Here is an 8,501-nt window from a genome sequence, read left to right on the forward strand (position 1 = left end):
CTCCTCCTTCTCCTCCTGCTCCTCCTCCTTCTTCTTTTTTCTTTTTGGCAGAACCAGAGATTGAACTCAGGCCTTTGCTTTTGCCAGGCAAGCACTTATACTACTGAGCCATCTCCCTGGCCCCTTTAGTTCTTTATAAGTTCTACATAGAAGACTTTTGTCTGAGTGCTTATTAGTTAAGATTCTTTCTGAATTTGTGGGTTGTCTTTTTACTCTCTTGGTAATTTCTTTTGATGTGCAAAAACTTCTCAATAAGAGGAGGTCCCAGTTATTAATTCTTTCAGGTATTTCCTATGCCATTTGGTTTTTGTTCATGGACTCTTTACCTACCCATATGTCTTCAAGATTTCCTCCCACTTTGTCTACCCGGAGATTTAGTGTTTCTGTTTTAATGTTTAGATCTTTAGTCCATTTTGACTTTAGCTTAGTGCATGGTGATAGACCTGGGTCAAGTTTTAGTTTTCAGCATGTAGAGAGCTAGTTTTTCCAGCACCATTTGTTAAAGAGGTTATCTTTCTTCCAGTAAGCATGCTTGGCCTTTTTGTTGAAGATAAGGTGGCTGAGTGTATTTGTAGTGGCTTCTGCATCTTCTAATCTATTCCATTGATCCTCAGGCCTATTTTTTTTACCAGTACCATGTTGATTTTATCACAGTAGCTTTGTAGTGTAATTTCAAGTCAGGAATTATAATGCCTACTGCCTTGCCTTTATTGCCCAGAGTTGTCTTTGCTATTCTAGGTCTTTTCTGATTCTAAATAAATTTTAAGAATGATTTCTCTAGGTCTGTGAAGTATGTTTATGGTATTTTGATAGGGATTGCCTTAAATCTGTATAACAATTTTAGGAGCATGGCCATCTTTATGACGTTGGTTCTTCCTATCCAGGAACAGGTAATATCTTTCCATTTTCTGAAATCCTCTACCATCTCTTTTTTCACAGTACTGTAATTTTCATTGAATAGAACTTTTACTTCTTTAGTTAGATTAATTCCTAAGTATTTCATTTTCTGCAGTGCAATTGTAAAAGGTATTGGTTCTCTAATTTCCCTCTCACTGTGTTTGTTATTTGTTTAGAGGAATACTATTGACTTTTGGGTATTGACTTTGTATCCTGCTATGCTACTAGAATTTGTGTATTCTAGTAGCTTCTTGGTGGAGGTTTTTTGTTTTGTTTTGTATTTTAGGGAAGGTTCTACAAGGTGTTCAGGGTCTCACTACTAGATCAGACTCATAGTCATCCACCTGTTTTCAGCCACCCAAGAGCTGGGATTACAGGCACACACCATCACACCCAGTCTCAACTGCTGTCTCAGGGGATCCCGGTTCGGGGCCGGCATGGCAGGCTTGTGGATCCATCCCCAGATCCCTGTGCCTGCTGGCAGTTGCTTTAATCTGCTGAGCTACTTGGCCAGCTATGGTGGAGTTTTGGGGGTCTTCCAAGCAGAGTATGATGTCATCTGCAAATTATGATAATTTAACTTCTTCTTTACATATTCTTATTGCTTTTATTTCTCTCTGGCCTAATGGCTCTAGCTAATGATTCCAGAACTATATTGAATAGGAGTGCTGATAGAGGACATCCTTGTCTTGTACCTGATTGGAGAGTAAAAGATTTCAGTTTTTCCCTGTTTAGAATTATGTTAGTAGTTGGATTGTAATACATGGCTTTTACCAGATTGAGGTAGAGGACATCTATTCCAATTTTCTTTAGGACTTTGAACATGAATGAGTGTTGGACTTTATCAAAAGCCTTTTCTGCATCAATTGAGATGATCATGTGGTTTTTGGATTTGGCTCTATTGATATAGTGTACTACATTTATAGCTTTGCATATGTTGAACCATCCTTGCATCCTTGGGATGAATCCTACTTGGTCATGGTATATAATCTTGATGATTTGTTGTATTCTATTTGCTAGGATTTTATTGAGGATTTTTGCATCTATGTTCATGAGGGAGATTGGCCTGTGGTTCTCTTTTTTGGTTGCATCTTTCTCTGGTTTTGGTATCAGTATAGTACTTGCCTCCAGGAATGATTTTGGGAGGATTGTTTTCTTTTCACTTTCATTGAAGAATTTGCAGAGTATTGGGATTATATCTTCTGTAAATTTCTTTTTATCCCCAAGCTAATTGAAGGCTTTATGTTGAAAAAGTAAATAAGAAAAACCTCTAACTTCTTAATTGAGGAGTGCTAGGTAATTTCAAGGCTTCTTAACATAATTCATTTAACTTTGAAACAACTAGGAAATAAGTGAAATATAAGAGAAAAATGACAAAAGTTTAGTTCCTCCAGGGACCAACAGACAAGGTCTGTTCAGTACAGTCATTATCCTTCACATATTTGGAGTCTGGTTTAAAGGCCATCAAAAACTCAGCTTACTGAAAATCACAAATGTCACAAACAAAAGAAATGTTATTTAAAGTCAGAAAACTTCCCAAAAACTTCTTGTCTTCTTTGAAAGAACTCCTAATGTTGCTAATGTGAGTTGGTTACCTTATGTCCCATTAATGGCTCTATCAGAGGGTTAGAATGTCCTGGCCAATGCTGTTTTAAACTTGTACTGGGAGGGGAAGAAAACCAAACAAACAACTGTTCCCTAACATATATGGCTTAGCACCCAAAGAAAGCCTCTGCCCCAAGAGACTTTCCACATAGGGTTAAGCTTCATTAAACGAGGAGTGATCTTTCATTTTCAGGATGTATCTTTTCCTGCAAGATCTTTAGAGGCAGAAGTTCCACTTGAGTTCTAAAACATATCCCTGTGAGCTCAGCTTCCTGAAAACATACACCTGCCAGGTTCTAGGTTCTCCCTTACCAGTGACTGTATTTACTACTTCACAACCACCAGAATCACACATACACTATTAACATCATGAAAAATACAGCTACAGCTGCAAGTTTGGCATAAGTGGAACGCATGTTCAAGTACTTCACATCCTGGCAGCATTACATGGACAGACTGGACAAATAGTTAGCTTTTGAATCCAACACTGAGAGTGCTTCTCCCCTTTGCAACACCTCCTCCATACTGGCCACCATGATCCTGTGCACATCTTGTAACTCAGTGTTGATGGAGCCTAGGTTTCTCTGGGCGCGACTGTCAATGTAGAGCTTCTTTGTTTTCTAAATGAAAGTATCAAATTCAATAAAGCAATGTGGTCTAGATATGGTAGGCACCTTATTCCCATGCTGTTCATCAAATTCTGAATGTAAACCTAAGTAGGCAAAAGCCAACTTTTTAGGGAAGGCAGCTTCACACAAAATCAAATAGCACACTCCCTGCTCAATAATGTAGTGAAAAGTCATGGCCCCTGCTTCCAAGGTACATCTTGTAGGACACTGTTCATTCAACTTTTGAAAGATGCTTAGGGGCTGGTGAGATGGCTCAGTGGTCTAAAGCACCTACCTAGAACAAGCTAAGCTAAAGCACAGGGACCGCGGTTCAATCCCCCAGCACCACATGCCAGCCAGCCCCGCCCCCTGGTGGGCTGAGCTGGCCACACACACACACACACACTCACACTCACACACACAAATAAATAAAAATTAAAAAAAAAAAAAAGAAAGAAAGATGCTTAGCCTGAGTCTGATATTGTTGAAGGTCTCAGACACACTGTTTGTCCTCCTGCATCAACACAGCCAGCGGGAGCCTGTCTGCTTATAGGGACCTAACACTGCCTTGCACTGCCTTGGCATCATTCTCACTTGCCCTGGAGAGAGGACAGTAAAACCTCTATCACAATACCTGAAGATACAAGTGCTTGTGTTTCTCCTTCACTCTCTAAATTTCTTGTAGAATTCAGCTGTGAATCCATCATGACTGGGAATCCATCTTTGTTGGTAGGTTATTTATTACATTTGCGTTTCATTGGCTGTTATTGGGTTACTGAGAGTTCTTATACCTTCTTTATTCAGTTTTGGTAATTTGTACCTGTCTAGGAATCTGTCCATTTCTTGTGTGTCATCAACTCTATGAGAATACAGATTCTCAAAGTAGCTATTGATGATCTTCTGAATTTCCACAGGTTCTGTGGCAATTTCACCCTTTTCATTCCTTTGCTTGAATATGAGTTTTTTCTTTCCTTTTTTTGAGGAGGTTAGCTCTGGGCTTATCAATTTTATTTAATCTTTCAAAGAATCAGATTTTTCATTAGTTATTTCTTTGTATTGTTTTCTTTGTCTCGATTGCATTAACTTCTACTCTAGTCTTTATAATTTCCTCATGTCTTTGGCTTTGGGTTTGGTTTGCTCTTCTTTTTCTAGATGTTTGAGGTGCAATATGAGTGTATTTAATTGTTCTCATTCTGGTTCCCTAATATGTGACTTCACAGCTATAAATTTCCCTCTGAGAACTGCTTTCATCACATCCCATAAATTCTGATAAGTTGTGCTTGAATTTTCATTGAATTGTAGATATTGTTTAATGTCTTCTTTAATTTCACCTGTAATCTGTTGGTTGTTGAGGAGGATGTTGTCAATTTCCATGTATTTACGGTGTTTTGTGGTTTCTTTTGTCATTTGCTTCCAGTTTCATTGCACTGCGGTCAGATAATATGCATGGGATAATTTCTGTGTTCTTGCATATACTTAAGCATGACCTATGGACAAGTATATGGTCTATTTTAGAAAACGTCCTATGTGCAGCTGAAAAAATGTGTATTCAGCTGTGGTTGGGTGGAACATTCTGTATATATCCACTAAGTCCATTTGTTCCAAGTTCTGATTCAGTTCTGCTACTTTTTGCTAATTTTTTGTCTGCTTGATCTATCTTTTGGGGATAAGAGGGTGTTAATGTCTCCTATTAAGACTGTGATATTGGGCATTAGATTTTTCATGTCTGTTAAGTTTTGTCATATATAGTTGGGTGCTCCTGTGTTTGGTGTGTACATCTTTATGAGTGTTACCTCTTCCTCTTGAATTTTTCCCCAAAGTATGTAGTGGCCTTCTTTATTTTGTTTGATCATTCTTGGTTTGAAATTGAGACTGTCTGTGAACAGGATTGCTACCCCTAATGTTTTTTCTGTGGTCCTGGGGCATGTAGTATTGTTTCCCATCCTTTGACTTTCAGCTGCGAATTTCTTTATAAATTTTGCTTCTTATATACAGCACATTGTTGGATTTTGCTTCCTAATCCACTCTGCCAGTCTATTTCTTTTAATTGGTGAATTGAATCCATTTACGTTGGTGGTTATAATTGAGATGCATTGACTTATGATTGACATGTTATTTACCTGCTGTTGTATACCCTTTTATTCCTGTATTTAAATGTTTTCCCTGTTTGGTGGGTTCTTTCCATTCTCATTCATGGAGTTGTGGTCATTTTGGTCCCTCTCTAGAATATAGTAGTCTATGTAAGGTTGGCTTTGTCGTTATTAAATTCTTTAGTTGTTCTTTGTCATGGAAGTATTTCACTTTTCCATCAAACTTGAAAGACAGTTTTGCAAGGCATAGCAGTCTGGGCTGAAGTTTGTTTTCTTGGAAGACTTGAAGTACTGTGCTCCATGCTGTCTTGACTTTAGGGTTTGTCAAGAGAAATCTTCCATTATTCTGATGGGTTTTCCTTTAAATGTGATCTGTTTCTTTTCTCTTGGTGCATTTAGTATATAGTTCTTGTGCTGGATTTCTGGAATCTTGAGTATTATAAGTCTGGGTGTGTTTTTAATTAGGTTGATGTTTGTAGTTCTACATGCTTCAGTTACCTGAATGTCAGGTTGTTTTCCCATATTTGGGAAGTTTTCTGCTATTACTTCTGCCCATATTCTTTTTATATCATTTGTATTGACTCTTTCCTTCTCATTGATGCCTATTAGTCTTAGGTTGTTCATCTTTGCATCGTCTTGCAGATGGTGAATTACTTTTTCCTGCATCCTAGTTGTTTTTAAGAGATCTTTTCTTACCTTTTCACTTGCTGCACTGGTGTCTTTATGATCTTAAATTCTATCCTCACTTTCATTCAAATGGTTTTGTAAATTTGGGGTTTTAATTTCCTACATATCTCTTCGAATCTGCTTCATGGTCTCTATTTCTTTCCTGTATTATTCATTCAAGGATTCCATCATTTTTCTATTCTCCTCTATTTTTTTTTATCAGTGTCTTTTTTTAGAACTACTTAGTAATTCTTTCACTATAATTATCATTTCTTTTTTTACTTCAGAGATTATTTCTGATCTGATTTCCTCTATACTTTTCTGCAGTTGTTTATTTACTTCAGATGCTATATTAATTCAGAGATTTCAGATGTGTGATTCCCAATTTCTCCCATGCTAATGTCTCCTGCATTTGTTCTGGGTGTGTTCAGGGCCTAAGAATGCATTTTGCTCTTTCTTTCTGTCATTTTGTGTAGCACTGTCTTATGACCTTTGGTGTAGGTCTTTGGTTCAGTTATAACCTTAGCACCTACCTAAATTCTTACCCAAGAGAGATTATGTGGTTAAGGCAGTTACAGTTTCATATTTACAGAATCATAATTAGGAATACTAATAATGGGTAATGATACTTAGCAGTTGACAAACTTTTGTAACTAATGGGTTTGTAGTTTAGACAGCAAGAGCAAAAATGTTTGTATAGCTAAGCAGATATTAAATTGGGAACTTGTATTTAAGTTAGTTCTCCTAAATTCTGTCTAATCTCCTCCCCTTGGTGTACCTGGGGTCTTCCAGGCAGACTAGTTCACCCTGCTTACCTGTTGTACCCTCTCTAGATCAGAGAGAAAGAGAGAGCATGCTCTCATAGATCTGGGTCTAGCAAAGTGTCTCAGCTTAGCGGGTCCGGATCTGCCAAGTTCAAACTCCTCCAGATGTGCCTGGCTTGGATCTGGCCATTGTGCTCGGCTTCTTCTTCCTGCTGCAGCACGCCAGGCCTGGGCTCTGACTGGAAAGGGATTCTTCAAGCGTGCAAGGAAGGTCTCATACATGCTGGGCCTGGGCTGGGGCTGGAGGGGTCCGGTAAGTGTGGCAGAAGTTCTCACACACACTGTTTTCTATGCTTTGAATTTCAATCTATGAGTTTCTTTTAGAGTCAAATATGTTTCGTGTATATAGCACATTACTGGATTTTTGTTTCTTTATCCATTCTGCCAATCTGTACCTTTTTTTAAAGAATGCAAAGTGGTAAAAAAAAATATAGAAATGATGCAAAATTTCATTAAACAAGGAAATAAGAACTTGACAATGGTTGTTATCCATGATGTTATCTCCAAGTTAATTATTTGGGTTACCAGATGTAAATCTGCAAAATTGGTTTAAGATAGTTATAAGAAATTAAAAAGATGAAAAAAATTAAAATAAAAAATAATTTAAAAATTTAAGCATTAAAAAAAATCATGTCTCCAAAATTTAAAGACCCAATCCAAAAATGAGCATCTGAGATGAATATACATTTCACAAATGAACAGATAATAGTGGAAAATAAATATATGAAAAAGTGTTCAACGTCATTGGTCATTCAAGAGATGCAAATTAAAACAACACTGAGATTCCATCTCACCCCAGAATGAATGGCTATCCCCAGGAAGTCAGCCAATAACAAACGCTGGAGGGGCTGTGGGGAAAAAGGAAACTTCTCCATTGTTTTTCAGAGTACAGACTAGTATAACCACTATGGAAATCAGTGTGGAGATTCCGCAAAAAGCTAAGATTGGAGGTTCCATTCAAGCCAGCTATTCTCCTCCTCGGTACTTTTCCAAAAGGACTGAAATCAGCATACCACAGTATCTTGGTTACTTTTCACTGTTGCTGGGACAAAATACCTGATACCCAAAAATTAAACAAGGAAAGGTCTATTTAGCTCACAGTTGATGGAGGTTTCTGTCCATACTTGGCTGGCACCAGGGCAGAAGGCAGCAGTTCATGGTGGCAGAAAACAGTGGAAAGGAGAGAAAGGAGCAGCAGCAGCTCCTCTCTCTCTTCCTTCCATGCTGACTATGAAGACCAAAGTTCCAAAACAAAGATCAAGCTTCTCTGAAGTGGCACAACTGTGAAGTGGCATGGCAAAGATCGGAACTCCTCCAAGAAAATGGCGAGCAGAGAAGCCTTCCTCAACCCCTTTATATACCCTTTTTGTGCGGAGTCACTCTAGGGAGGGCCCTCCATACCCTAGGGCAGAGCCCTTACACCCCAGGGTGTGGAACCTCCAAGCCAATTCAGCCAAGCTTCCCCCATCTCAAGTTGACCCAATGTATCAACCACCACACACAGCAATGTATGTGCACCCATGTTTATAGCAGCACAATTTGTCATAGCTAACTCTTGGAAACAACCCAAATGCCCATCAACTGAGGAATGGATAAAAAAGATGTGGTATTTTTACACAATGGAGTATTACTCAGCTATTAAAAAAGATAAATTCAAGGTTTTTATAAGTAAATGGATGCAACTAGAGACTGGATAGGTAAGTGAAATAAATCAGACTCGCATGTGCATACATCATGTTGTCTTGTTAGTGTGAGAACCTGAAAGAGTAAACAAACTATGAAAGGTACAATAGACACTGTGAAAGAGAAAA

At 38.2% G+C, this 8,501-nt stretch overlaps 1 pseudogene; it reads right to left on the bottom strand.

The window, feature by feature from the left end:
- Positions 1–2,834: 2,834 nt before the first annotated feature.
- LOC101563868 lies at positions 2,835–6,721 on the bottom strand (annotated as a pseudogene).
- Positions 6,722–8,501: the final 1,780 nt, after the last annotated feature.

This window comes from Octodon degus, unplaced genomic scaffold (genome assembly GCF_000260255.1).
Source record: "Octodon degus isolate 3935 unplaced genomic scaffold, OctDeg1.0 scaffold00017, whole genome shotgun sequence".
NCBI classification, from domain to species: Eukaryota; Metazoa; Chordata; class Mammalia; order Rodentia; family Octodontidae; genus Octodon; species Octodon degus.